Source organism: Callithrix jacchus, chromosome 2 (genome assembly GCF_049354715.1).
Source record: "Callithrix jacchus isolate 240 chromosome 2, calJac240_pri, whole genome shotgun sequence".
Taxonomy (NCBI): Eukaryota; Metazoa; Chordata; class Mammalia; order Primates; family Cebidae; genus Callithrix; species Callithrix jacchus.
In genome coordinates, this window is record NC_133503.1 from 101,671,481 (window position 1) to 101,686,485 (window position 15,005).

General features: G+C 38.3%; 1 protein-coding gene across 17 annotated transcripts in view; it reads right to left on the bottom strand.

Annotated features, from left to right (window-relative positions):
- Positions 1-15,005, bottom strand: part of LOC128931339 (uncharacterized) — a 241,011-nt gene that overhangs the window by 206,692 nt on the left and 19,314 nt on the right. For 2 of the 17 annotated variants that reach the window (XR_013532183.1, XR_013532185.1), the window contains one exon: positions 2,910-3,847. The exons of the other annotated variants lie outside the window; for them this stretch is intronic. The gene's annotated coding sequence lies outside the window, so the exon portion shown is untranslated. Of the gene's footprint in view, positions 1-2,909; positions 3,848-15,005 lie in introns of those variants that run through there. 17 annotated transcript variants of the gene reach the window in all.

Sequence of the window (15,005 nt, forward strand, 5' to 3'; positions counted from 1 at the left end):
AACATGGAGACTGGTTATAATCTCTAGGCCTGAGGGGTAAATCCAGGAGACGGATAACATAAACAGACAGAGGGTTGAACAGACAGGAGATGGGGCCTTCCACAGAGGGACACAGCTAATCCATTGTGACCTGTCAGAGGTAAATATCTTGACCATTTTCTCTTTCTGCCCTCTGGACCTCCTCTGGTGTCTTCTATGGCTATGCACTCTCCTACCTCAGGTATTTGTCCATGCTATGGTCCTCACCCCTTAGTGTAATTAATTCCTGACCACACTTCTGATATCACATCAACTATTACTTCAATCAGTAATACTTTTTATAGTGACTGGATGCAGTTTCTCACACCTATAATCCTAGCACTTTGGGAGGCTGAGGTGGGTGGATTGCTTGAACCCAGGAGTTTGAGACCAGTGTGGGCAACATGGCAAAACCCCACCAAAAACTGGCCAGGCATGGTGGTGGATGTCTGTAGTCCCAATAACTTGGGAGGTTGAGGTAGAAGGATCACCTGAGTCCAGGGAGTTCAAGGCAGCACTGAGCTGTGATTGTAACACAGCACTCCAGCCTGGGTGACAGAGTGAAATCGTGTCTCAAAAAAAGTAATAATTTATAAATAATATTAAAAATAATTGTTTCTTTCTGCCACAAAAAGACTTTGCAGCATAAGTTTTAAAATGTATGTTGAAGACACTTAAGGCCCTGTGAAATTATTTACAATAGTAATTCTTAATTTTAAAATTCTACTTCATCATACAGCAATGTTTATAAAATACAAGTGAATAGAAAAATGTATAAAAATAAAAGTAAATAAAATACAAGCTGAAGTATTTTACTATTCAAAGGTAAACATTTTTTTGGTTAAAATAAGTTTGTTTTTCTTTTTTCCTTTTTATTGACTCATGGCCTTGCTTTGTCATCCAGGCTGGAGTGCAGTGGCACAATTTCAGCTCACTGCAGCCTCAAACTCCAAGGCTCACGCAATCATCCCGACTCAGCCTCTCGAGTAGCTGGGACTGTAGGCATGCACCTCCATACTGGACTTTTTTGTTGTTTTTCTGTAGATAGAGGGTGTCACTATGTTGCTCAGGCTGGTCTCGAACTCCTGGCCTCAAGCAACCCTCCAACCTCAGTCTTCCAAAGTTCTGGGAAATAGGCGTGAGCCACTGTACCCAGTTTAAAAGTTTCTTAATGCATATCCTCAATTCTATACTGCCGGTGAATCTGTGCCTTGGCTACACACATGAGGATAAATATCACCAGGGGACGTTTTAAAATATAGTACTAGATTCCTACCCCAGATCAATTAAATCAAAATCTCTGGAAGGTGAGACCTGGAGTGAGTGAGTGAGTGTGTGTGTGTGTGTGTGTGTGTGTGTATTTTAAATTCCTTCACAGGAGATCATAGTTGAAAATCAATTTCCCACACTGATGAGTTTGCTAAATAAGATAAATTGATTCTTCTTTTCCTCTAGTTACATAGCCATAAAGCCCTAAAATTGATTTTTCTAATACTAAATTAATGTATTTACAAAATATTTACATGGAAAAAAACTCTTTTCCTTGAGGCATTTAGATTTCAATACCACAGTAATTTAGAAAATTCATAATTTTGATACAGCAATTTATTTAATACTTCTTTTCCTTTCTCCAACATTTCTTTTTTACCCTCTGAAGTATTTTATCTTAATTATTGAAGGTACTGGGAAACAGTTTAGAAAATCTTGCATGAAGGCATCTGTTTCTCTCTACTTATTTAATGTAACTTCTCTGAACTTTTTTATCTTGTACCAGCTCTGAGGCCTGTTTACCCTTCCAGTAACCTAGTTTAAAAGGTCAGGGATGGGGCTCAGAACATCCTACCCCAAAATATGATGCCTTAGTATAATGTATATTTTAAACTGAAAGAATTTGAGAAAATCAAAGGAGAAAGAAAGTCTCTCTGACCTTTTCCCACTGCTCTCCCCTGAAGCAAGTCATAAAACCTAGGAAGGATTTTCTGACCTTTTCCTGAAGCAGGTCATAAGACCCGCATATGAGAGGTGTCCTCCTATACCTGGAGGAAGGAGCATCCAGGAGCCAATCATAATCTGGAAAGACACAGTCCTGAATGCCATAATCCCAAATGACTATAATCCTCAAAATATGAATGTGGAAAAAGTCATTTAAAATTTCTTTAAAAGATTTTATCTATATTTTTAAAGGGAATTTATTTAAAAAACATATAAAAATTCAACAGAACACTTCATAGGCTACTTTACACAATAAAATCGGCAATAATAATATACATATTATTTTTGCAAGTATAAACATTGAGGTACACTATCCACAGTTGCACAGGTATAACAGTTATGGGCAGATGAACCATATTCATGAAGAAATAGGTCAAAAAGGGAACTGTACAAACACATATTACCATGATTGCTAGTTGTGTGCAACCACTTTGTAACTACAGTTATTTGAAATACCATGACCAACAACCTAAGTCTTTTGACAAGATTGGTTAAAAACTGTGATGGGGCCAGGCACAGTTGCTCACACCTAACACTTTGGGAGTCTGAGGCAGCAAGATCCCTTGAGGCCAGGAGTTCAAGATCAACATGGGCAACATAGTGAGACCCTGTCTCTATGAAAAATTTAATAATTAGCTAAGCATGGTAGCACATTCCTATAGTCCTAGCTATTGGGGAGGCTGAGGTGGGAGGATCCCTTGAGCCCACCAGTTTAAGGCTTCAGTGAGCTATGATCTAGCCACTGCACTCCTGCACTTCAGCCTGAGCAACAGAGTGAGACCATGTTGCTAATCAACAACAACAACAAACAAACAAAAACTACAATGGGTGACCATCACATATGCAGTTGCCCCCAAAGCCAAGATCTCCAGAAATTTTAACTTTCACCAATTCATGTATCTTTCACAAATTCAAAATGAAGAGAGAGGGTCATCTCTTCTTTTATTGAGGAAGTTTCAACAGTTTACTGTATATGCATGGTTCTTACACACAAAGTGTTCATGCAGTCAAATTTGTGGGAAAAAAATGCAGAAAACAAATTAGAACTCTCTAAAAGTCTCTACATAATTGGTACCTCCAGTATCGGAAATGATGTTAAGATGAAATACATAGCACAGCAAATTGCTTTACTAGATTTCTAAGTATTCCTTAATCCAGTCAAGTTGACACCTATAATTAAGTCCACAACTCCACCTCTTCTCAACTTGGCACCCATGTTCATCTCCTAAAACCATACTTAATTTCCAAATAAAGATAATAACAAGGTAATAGTTCTGCCTAACATGATGCAATTATCCTGTGATTGTGATATTGGGGATTTTGAATGTTAGAGATTTTAGACTCGAGATTTTAACATTCAGAATTATGGTGTTTGGGATTGTGTCTTTCAAGATTATGATCCAAACCTGGAGACCCTTTATCTCCAAAGACACAAAGATGCCCAGAAGAATTTAAACAAACAGGCCTTGCTAAGTTTCCCCTAGTTTAATACCATTGATCATATCCATTTTGTCTCATCATATTTATCTTCATGAAACCTACTATTAAGACAAATTCAGGTCTGGCATGGTAGTTCATGCCTATAATCCAAATGCTTTGGTGGGGCTAACGTGGGAGAATCACTTTGAGGCAAGGAGTTGGAGGCCAGCCCAGGCAACATACCAAGACTTCATCTCTTCAAAAAAAATTTTTAAATTAGCTGGGAGTGGTGGTACATGGCTGTAGCCCCAGCTACTCAGGAGGCTGAGGCAGGAGGATCTCTGGAGGCCAGGGGTTTGAGGATGCAGTAAACTATGATCACACCATTGTACTCCAGCCTGGGAGACAGAGAGAGATCCTGTCCAAAAAAAAAAAGAGAGAGAGAGAGAGATGACTTAACTGTCTTTTTGAGTCTTCATTTCTTCATAAAGGCACTCATGTCATGTAAAACATATTAAGTAAATTTGTATGCTTTCCTTCTACTAATCTGTCATCAGTTTGATTTTTAGGCCTAGACAGGGACCCTAAGATTATTGAAAAATACCTTTCCTCCTCTACATCAGATTGGTGTAATCCATATCCTCAATTATCTAAGAAAATTTTTACATAAATTTAATTTTTATTTCCACTAAAATTATTCTCTTTGTGCTTTTATTTTTCTACCTGTATTAAATTTTTATTTTTTAACTTTTTAAAATTTTCCTTATTTTATTTATTTACTTCTTTGTGCTGTCTTTCCTTATTTTATTGATTTTTCTGGCTTTGCTTTTAAGATTTTTCATAGATCTTCTCTAATCTCCCCAAGAATACTTTTATTTCTTCCTACTCTTAAAGACCCAAGACAGTACACTTTTAAATAAGTTCTACCATTTTATTCATTCTAGCTTTGATGATGTCAAAGAGTCTTTGTGAAGATTTTAGGGGCTCTGGAAAATTATAGGAGAAATTAAAAAAGAAATTATTCTTTCATTTGTCAATTTTATAGTCTTAATGACCTTAGAGGATTTTTCTAAATAAGAGGCTTCAAATTAATTTGATTTTTTCTTTTACTTCCTATTTTCTTTCTTGGCAGTCTGACTGTTAAAACAGAAACTGAAAATTTTAGATGAGACTCTGAGGAATTCTTTAAGAAGCTGCCCTTGAATCTATTTCTTTCTCTTCTATCTAATAGAGGTTTTCTTCCCACTCTGGGGTAGAAAGTGTTTTTAATGAAGTTTTCTCCGTCTCCTAGTAGCCTAGTTTTAAAATAAAGGGTGGATTTCTTAAACATGAAAATTTTCCAGAGCACACTTCTTCTTCTTCACCTTTTTAACAGCTGCTGGCTTCTTGTAAAAAATCTGTCTTAGCATCTTAAAGGCACTGGGGAATTAATTATTGAGGAAGTTCTACATGGAGACATAATCTTTTCTACTTCAAGCACCTTGTTCTTTCTGCAAGCCTGAGATGGTGTTCTCTGATGAGGAACAACATCTTATAATGAGAAGTGTTGACTGAACCTAGCTCTACCTTGTGGTTGTGAAATTCAGGTGTAGATGAAAGAACATGGGTTTTAGAGTCAGAATACAGAGTTTGAGTTTTCTATAAAAATCACCTGTTAACTACATATTTATAAGATTCACTTAGACTCTCTCAGCCTCATTTCCTTTATCTTGTTGCTGAGGGAATCATATCTATTCCCACAGAGTTGTTGGGAGAATTAAATTTTATGATGATGGGGTTCAGACTAAATATTTATGGCTGAAGAAATCTGAGAAAACATCAGAAACAGTAAGGTCATTCTCACCTTCCCCTTGCCCTTCGTCCCCTGAAACAGGTCATAAAACCATAGAAAGGATTTTCTGACCTCCCAAAGACCCTCATGTGAGAGGCGTCTTCCCTTTATCTGGAGGAAAGGATCATCCTTATCTCTGAAGAGATAGAAAAAGTAATCTCAAAAAAAAAAAAAAAAAAAAAGGCCTCACTAAGTTTTCCCTAGTGTATGATAGGAGCTTCACTATTTACTAAATCGTACTTCTCCACGACTCTCCATTCTTCATTGAAACTACTATTTTAAAAACTTGGGTTTAACTGTTCCTTTCAGTGTTCATTTCCTTATGAAGCCTCCCATGTCACATTTAATTTGTATTAAATAAAGTTGTAAGTGCTTTTCTTGTTACTTTGTTAGTTTTCCTCTCAGACCCAGCCAGGAACATATGCAGCTCCCTCAAGCTTTACTTTTGCCTTCAAAAATGTCAGTTCGTTTGCACAATTTGTGTTAAGCTACTTCCTCTTCTTCTCCTTTCCTGCCCAACCTCAAAATAAAGGAATAGGAAAAGAAGTAGATTTAGTAAGTAGCATTAGGGCTGTTCTTTGGAAAAATTGTAAAGTAGGTACTTGTGTTTGGATTCCTCAGTAACTTCCTGTGCTGTCCCCCAAATTTCCCCATGCTTCCAGACTCTCCGTGGTTTCTTGCTCCCTCTGCAGGAACCAAGTGCCACACCTATCTTCCTTTTCTTTTTCAACTTTCGATTCAGGAGGTACAGGTGCAGGCTTGTTACCTGGGTATATTGCATGATGCTGAGGTTTGGGGTACGAATGATTCTTTCACCCAGGTACTAAGCATAGTTAGTTTTTCAACCCTTGTCTCTCCTCCTCCTTCCCTCTTGTAGTCTTCTGTGTCTATTGTTGCCATCTTTATGTCCATGAGTACCTGATGTTTAGCTCCCACTTTTAAGTTAGAATGTGTGGTATTTGGTTTTCTGTTTCTGCATCAACTCACTTAAGATAATGGGCTCCAGCTGCATCCATGTTGCTGCAAAGGATGTGATTTCTTTCTTTTAACAACTGCATGGTATTCCATGGTGAATAATTACCACATTTTCTTTATCCAGTTCACCGTTGATGGGCACCTAGGTTGATTCCATGTCTTTGCTATTGTGAATAGTGCTGCGATGAACATGAGAGTGTGTGTGTCTTTTTAGTAGAAAAAATTGTTTTCTGTTGGATATATTCTCAGTAGTTGGATTGTTGGGTCGAATGGTAGTTGTAAGTTCTTTGAGAAATCTCCAAACTACTTTTCCACAGTGGTTGAATTTAAATTCCCACCAATAGTGTATAAGCAATCCCTTTTCTCCCCAGCCTTGCCAATATCTGCTGCTTTTAGGCTTTTTAATAATAGCCATTCTGACTCCCACATAGCTTTCTAGGACAATGATTCACAATACTTTCAAACACTTTTGTTTACTTATTATTACAATAAATATGAAACTCTATGAACACTCTTGCTCATGTTTGACAACTAAAATTTTATCACTATTTAAATATGTGTATTTATTTTTAATAGAAGATACAAAATCTTAAATATTTTTTAAGTAAAATGGAATGATTGAGTAAAACTGAAATCAATCTTTCAAGATACAATTTGATTAAATGGTTCTAAACTACCTTTTTGAATAAGTATATCCTATCTGAGGAAGTGATGTTAACTTTTTATCTGTGGGTCTTATCTAATGTATTTCAAATACTTGGTAGCCTCATGACACATTCCATTTGCATTTAAAGGAAAAAGTATCATGATCTATACTGTCTATCCTATTCTGAATTCAGAAATTCTGAACATGGGTCAACACCTTATTTCTCAGACTAAACTTTACCTTTAACAGAAATATGCATTAGACATATGTGATATAATGAATCATTGAAAAAGGTTTTCTTGAGCAAAATAAACTTGATATTTTTATTTTTGGTTCCTCAAAGGTATTTAGACTCCAGAGCCAACTGCTGTGGTGAGATTTGGGATGAGAGATGGGACATCAGTGTGCCCTTCTTATGGACCACTGGGAAGTCAGACATTATAGGCAGATGGATTTTAGGAAAAGGTGCAAAGGATGTTGATACCCCTTAAAACTATTCATTTAAGTGCACATAGTGTCATTGTTTTAAACCTTACATGTATTTTAAGCTTTATTTATATTTATGAAATAAAAGGATTCATTCTGTTTAAAGAAACTTCAAGTACCATCAAACTGGTGATTCAAAGAACTTTGGAAGGTATTAGACGTTGTTCATTGCTGTGGAAATTACTCAGTGATGGTTGTCATCTACTGCATACAAGTAACCTATACCATAGTTTTAGATTCTTTAGACAATTCTACATTCAATAGCTTTATTTCTAAGCAGACTTTCTATTGTATTTCTGAGCTATAAAAATTTAGATGTGTCTTTCAGATTTCTTACAAAAGTGATTTTTTTCTTTTCTGCTTTACATACACTCATATTTATCACCTTAAAAATTATATACTTTTTTTTTGAGACAGACTCTTGCTCTGTCACCAAGACTGGAGTGCAGTGGTACGATCATGGCTCAATGCAGTCTCAACCTCCTGGCCTCAAGCATCCTCCTGCCTTAGTTTCCCAAGTAGCTGGGCCTACAGGTGTGTACCACTGTGCCCAGCTAATTATTTTATTTTATTTTTTGTAGAGACAGAGCCTTGATATGTTTTCCAGGCTGTTCATGAACTCCTGGGCTCAAGTGATCTTCCTGCCTTGGCCTCCCAAATTGCTAGGATTACAGGCTTGAGCCACCATACTCAGCCCCAAATTATATTCACTTAAGATGTCAGTAACTTTTCTTTTACATTTTTGTCTTAAATATATAAGTGAATATGTTACTTAAGAGAGTTCAAATGGCAGTAATTTTTCATCTTGTGCCCCAAGTTATTTCTTCTTCCAGTAGCCTAGAAATAAAAACCCAATATAATATTGTAACAAATTATGATTTCAACAGAAAATGGCAAAATACAAACTGTGGGCCCAATCCAATCCAACTCAAAGCTGCTTCTTCTTCTTCTTCTTTTTTTAATAAAGGGTCTCACTATGTTGCCAAGGCTTGTCTCAAACTCCTAGCTTCAAGCAATCCTCCCACCTAAACATTCTGAGTAGCTGTAGCCAAGAGCCATTATACCTGATCCAAAGTCTCTTTTTATATGACCCATGAAGTCAGAGTGGGTTTTACATTTTAAAATGGTTAGGAAAAGGGGTGAGGCCAAAATGGCTGACTAGAAACCGCAGTGTTCAGAGCCTTCCATAGAAAAAACACATAATAAGTGTGTGAATCCTTCACTAGCAACCAAGGTATGCAGTTTCTCTCATCAAAATTGACTAGAAGGCTGATGTGACCCACGAAGAGAAGGAAGAGCAGTGTGGTGCAGTGGCCCACCTGAGAGTCACATGGGGAAGGGGAAACCCCTCCCACAGCCTACTGCTTTTTTCCATGAAACTGTGAAACCCCAAGATCAGAAATCCCACTTGCAAACCAGCATCACCGGGGCCTAGTGTTTGAACCCTGAAATGTTCAGATTCTTAGAGCCTCTCAGCTGGAATCTGCTTAAGCCTACGAAACTCCCGGGGAGGAGGGATTATTAGCACCTGCTGCCTGCTGTCTAAGCCCTTTGAGCTCTTTGGGGAATGGGCAGCAGCCAGCACTGGGACTCACTACTGTCTAACACGCTAATCTCCCTAGGTGGGGGAAGGGCTGCCCCCATTTCTACAGTTCCAGACTGCACTCTTCCCTGCTGTAGCCAGGGAGGCTGGATGTCTTGGTTTCAAGAGTTGTCCCCACAGTCAAACAGAACAGCTGTGGCAGTCTGTGACCAGAGTGTCTCTTCAGGCCTAGCCCTGACCCAACCGTCCTCAGTGGGTCTTCCCTAAAAGATCTCCAATAACTCCAGCCAGAGCCTCAGAGAGCCTCAGCCCCTAGGGAGAGGGGTGGCAACAGTCTCCGCAGACCAGCAGACTTAGCCTCTGCTCCTAGTAGTTCTGAGAAATCTGGGCAGCCCAGATGAGTGTGCTTCCCCCCCAGCAGAGAAACCCTCTCAACCAAGGGAAAAAAATATTTTGTTAAACGGGTCCTGCTCCCTGTGCCACCCAACTGGGTAAGACACTCCAACAGGGGTTGTCAGATAACATATATAGGAATGACCCTACTGGCATCTGGATGGTACCCCTTGAGGTCAGAGGTCCCAGAATAAGAAGGAGGCACCCATCTTTGCTGCTCTCAGCCTCCTTGAATGACATCTCCAGGCATGGGAGTGAATCAGATGAACAGGGCCTAAAGTGAACCCCCAGAAAATTACAGCAGCCTTACAGAAGAGGGACCAGATTACTGAAAGTAAAACAGGCAGAAGGTGACAACAGCATCAGCAACGACAACAACAAAAAGGCCCCCAGAAAAACCCCATCCAAGGGTCAGCAGCCTCAAAGACTGAAACTAGACAAACTCATGAAGATGAAAAAGAATCAATGAAAAATTGCCAAAAAACCCAAAGGCCAGCATTCCTCTTCTCTAAATGATCAAAACATGTCTCCACCAAGGGCATAGAACTAGACAGAGGATCAGACAGGATGAATTGACAGAATTAGGTTTCAGAAGATGGGTAATAAAAAACAACAAGGAGCCAAAGGATCATGTTCTAACAACCCAAGGCAAAGAAGCTAAGAAACTTGATAAAAGGTTAGAGGAATTGATAACTAGAATAACCAGTTTAGAGAGGAACATAAACGATCTAATGGAGATGAAAAACACAGCGTGAGAACTATGTGAAGCATACACAAGTATCATTAGCTGAATTAATCAAGCAAAAGAAAGGATATCAGAGTTTGAAGACTACCTTACTGAAATGAGACATGTAGACAAGAATAGAGAAAAAAGAAGTAAAAGAAATGAACAAAGCCTCCAAGAAATATGGGACTTCATAAAAAGACCAAACCTATAATCGATTGGAGTATCAGAAGATGGAGAGAATGGAAACAAGCTAGAAAATACAATTCAGGATATTATCCAGGAGCTCTTCCTTAACCTAGCAAGAAAGGCAAATGTGCAAATTCAGGAAATACAGATAACACTGCTAAGATACTCCATAAGAAGACTGACCCCAAGACACATAATCATCAGACTCTCCAAGGTTGAAATGAAGGAAAAACTGTTAAAGGCAGCCAGAGAGAAAGGCTAGGTCACCACAAAGGAAAGCCCATCAAACTGACAGCAGACCTTTCAGCAGAAACTCTGCAACCCAGAAGAGATTGGGGGCCAATATTCAACAATCTTAAAAGAATTTTCAACCAAGAATTTTATATCCCGCCAAACTGAGCTTCATAAGTGAAGGAGAAATAAAATCATTTCCAGACAAGTAAACGCTGAGGGATTTCATTATCACCAGGCCTGACTTGCAAGAGATCCTGAAAGAAACACTAAATATGGAAAGGAAAAACTGGTACCAGCCACTGCAAAAACACACCAAAATATAAAGACCAATGACATTACAAAGAAAGTGAGTCAACTAGTGTGTAGAATAACCAAATAGCACCATGATGACAGGATCAAATTCACATATAACAATACTAACCTTAACTGTGAATGGGCTAAATGCCCCACTGAAAAGACACAGATTGGCAAATTGGATAAGGAGTAAAAAGACCCATCAGTGTACTGTATTAAGGAGACCCATCTTGCGTGCAGAGAAATACACAGTCTCAAAATAAAGGGATGGAGGAAAATTCACCAAACAATGGAAAGCAAAAAAAAGCAGGGGTTGCAAACCTAGTCTCTGACAAAACAGACTTTAAATCAACAAAGACAAAGAATGGTATTACATAATGGTAAAGGGAAAAATTCAACAAGAAGAGCTAACTATTCTAAATATATATACACCCAATACTGGAGCATCCAGATTCACAAAACAAGTTCTTAGAGACCTACAAAGAGACTTAGACTCCTAGACAGTATTAGTGGGAGAATTTAACACCACATTGTCAATATTATATCAACGAAACAGAAAATTAAAAAGGATATTCAAGACCTGAATTCAGCTCTGGATCAAGTGGACCTAGTAGATGTGTACAGAATTCTCTACCCCATACAAACAGAATAGACATTCTTCTCAGTGCCACAGGGCACTTATTCTAAGATTAACCACATAATTGGAAGTAAAACATGCCTCAGCAAATGCAAAGGAACTGAAATAATAACAAACATTCTCTCAGACCACATTGCTATCATATTAGAACTCAGGATTAAGAAACTCACTGAAAACCACACAATTTCATGAAAATTGACCAACCTGCTCCCGAATGACTCCTGAGTAGATAATGAAATTAAGGCAGAATTCAAGAAGTTCTTTGAAACCGATGAGAACAAAGAGACAACATACCAGAATCTCTGGGACACAAAGCAGTGATAAAGGGAAATTTACAGAACTAAATGCCCACATCAGAAAATGAAAAAGATCTCAAATCAACACCCTAACATCACAATAAAAAGCACTAGAGAGTCAAGAGCAAACTCATCCAAAGCTAGCAGAAGACAAGAAATAACTAAGATTAGGGGAGCTGAAGGAGATAGAGACACAAAAAAACTCTCCAAAAACTCAACAAATCCAGGAGCTCGTTTTTTGGAAAAAAAACTAAATAGATAGACCGCTAGCTAGGCTAATAAGGAAGAAGAGAAAGAATAATCAAATAGACACAATAAAAAATGATAAAGGGGATATCACCACTGGCCCCACAGAAATACAATCTACCATCAGAGAATATTATAAACGCCTCTATACAAACTAGAAAATCTAGAAGAAATGGATAAATACCTAAACAAATACAATCTCCCAAGCCTAAACCAAAAAAAAAAAATAGTTTAATCCCTGAACAGACCAATAATAGGTTCTGAAGTTTAGGCAGTAATTAATAGCCTACCAACCAAAAAGAACCCAGGACCAGAAATATTAAGAGCTGAATTCTACCAGAAATACAAAGAAGAGCTGGTACCATTCCTTCTGCATCTATTCCAAACAATTCAAAAGGAGGGCCTCCTCCCTAATTCATTTTATGAAGCTAGCATCATCCTGATACCAAAACTGGGAAGAGACAAAAAAAAAAAAAAAGAAAACTTCAGGCCAATATTCCTGATGACCATTGATATGAAAATCCTCAATAAAATACTGGCAAACTGAATCCAGCAGCATATGAAAAACCTTATCCACCACGATCAAGTTGGATTTATCCCTGGGATAAGGCTGGTTCAACGTACACAAATCAATAAACGTAATCTATCATATAAACAGAACCAATGACAAAACCCACATGATTATGTCAATAGATGCAGAAAATACCTTTGATAAAATTCAACATCCCTTCATGTTAAAAACTCTCAATAAACTAGGTATTGATGGAACATATCTCAAATAATAAGACGTATTAATGACAAACACACAGCCAATTTCATATTGAATGGGCAAAAACTGGAAGCATTCCCTTTGAAAACTCATACAAGACATAATTGCCCTCTCTTACCACTCCTATTCAGAATGTATTGGAAGTTCTGGCCAGGACAATTAGGCAAGAGAAAGAAAGGTATTCAAATAGGAAGAGAGGAAGTCAAGTTATCTCTGCAGATGACATGATTTTATATTTAGAAAATTCCATCTTCTCTGCCCAAAAACTTCTTGAACTGATAAGCAACTTCAGCAAAGTCTCGGGATACAAAATCAATGTACAAAAATCACAGGCATTCCTTTATTATCAACAATAGGCAAGCAGAGAGCCAATAAAATACCTAGGAATTGGCCGGGCGCGGTGGCTCAAGCCTGTAATCCCAGCACTTTGGGAGGCTGAGGCGGGTGGATCACGAGGTCAAGAGATCGAGACCATCCTGGTCAACATGGTGAAACCCCATCTCTACTAAAAATACAAAAAATTAGCTGGGCATGGTGGCGCATGCCTATAATCCCAGCTACTCCGGAGGCTGAGGCAGGAGAATTGCCTGAACCCGGGAAGCGGAGGTTGCGGTGAGCCGATCGCGCCATTGCACTCCAGCCTGGGTAACAAGAGCGAAACTCCATCTCAAAAAAAACAAAAAAAAATACGTAGGAATATATCTAACAAGGGATGTGAAGGGCCTCTTCAATGAGAACTACAAACCACTACTCAAGGAAATAAAAGGACACAAACAAATGGAAAAACATCCCAACCTCATGTATAGGAAGAATCAATATCATGAAAATGGCCATACTGCCCAAAGTTATTTATAGATTCAATGCTATTCCCATCAAACTACCATTGACATTCTTCACTATTTTATATTTCATATGGAATCAAAAAAGACTCTGTATAGCCAAGACAATCCTAAGCAAAAAGAACAAAGCTGAAGGTATCATGCTACCTGACTTCAGACTATTACATGGCTACAGTAACCAAAGCAGCAATGGTACTGGTACTGGTACTAAAACAGACATATACAACTATGGAGCAGAACAGAGACCTCAGAAATAACACCACACATCTGATCTTCAGATCAGATGGTTGTAAATGTGTGGTGGAAGATCAGATGGTTGTAAATGGGAAAAATGATCTTCCTATTCAGCAAGTGGTGTTGGGAAAACTGCCTAGCCATATGCAGAAAAGTGAAACTGGACCCATTCCTTACATACACCTTATACAAAAATTAAGTCAAGATGGATTACAGATTTAAATGTAAAACCCCAAGCCATAAAAACACCAGAAGAAAACCTAGGTAATACCATTAAGGACATAGGCATGGGCAAAGACTTCATGAGAAGGAAGCCAAAAGCAATTGCAACAAAAGCCAACATTGACAAATGGGATCTAATAAAACTAAAGCGCTTCTGCACAGCAAAATAAACTATCATGAGAGTGAACAGGCAACCTACAGAATGGGAGAAAATTTTTGCAATCTACCCATCTGACAAAGGTTTAACATCCAGAATTTACAAATAACTTAAACATATTTACATGGAAAAAACAACCCCATCAAAAAGTGGGCAAAGGATATGGACATGACACATCTCAAAAGAAGACATTTATGTGGCCAACAACATATGAAAAAAAGTTCCACATCACTGATCATCAGAGAAATGCAAATCAAAACCACAATAAGATACCATCTCACACCAGTCAGAATGGCAATTATTAAAAAGTCAGGAAACAATATATGCTGGTGAGGCTGTGGAGAAATAGTAACGCTTTTATACTGTTGATGGGAGTATAAGTTAGTTAACAATTGTGGAAGACAGTATGGCAATTCCTCAAAGATCTAGAACCAGAAATACCATTTGACCCAGCAACCCCATCACTGGTTATATGCCCAAAGGAATATAAATCATTGTACTATAAAGACACATATGTTTATTGCACACTAGTTACAATAGTAAAGACTTGGGACCAGGTGCAGTGGCTCATGCCTGTAATCCCAGCACTTTGGGAGGCTGAGGCAGGCAGATCACCTGAGGTCAGGAGTTTAAGATGAGCATGGCCAACATGGTCAAACCCCATCTCTACTAAAAATACAAAAATTAGCCTGGCACCGTGGCACATGCCTGTAGTCCCAGCTACTCAGGAGGCTGAGGCAGGAGAATTGCTTGAACCTGGGAGGCGGAGGCTGTAATGAGCTGAGATCATGCCACCACATTCCAGCCTGGGCAACAGAGCCAGCCATTGTCTTGGAAAAAAAAAAAAAAGACTTGGACTCA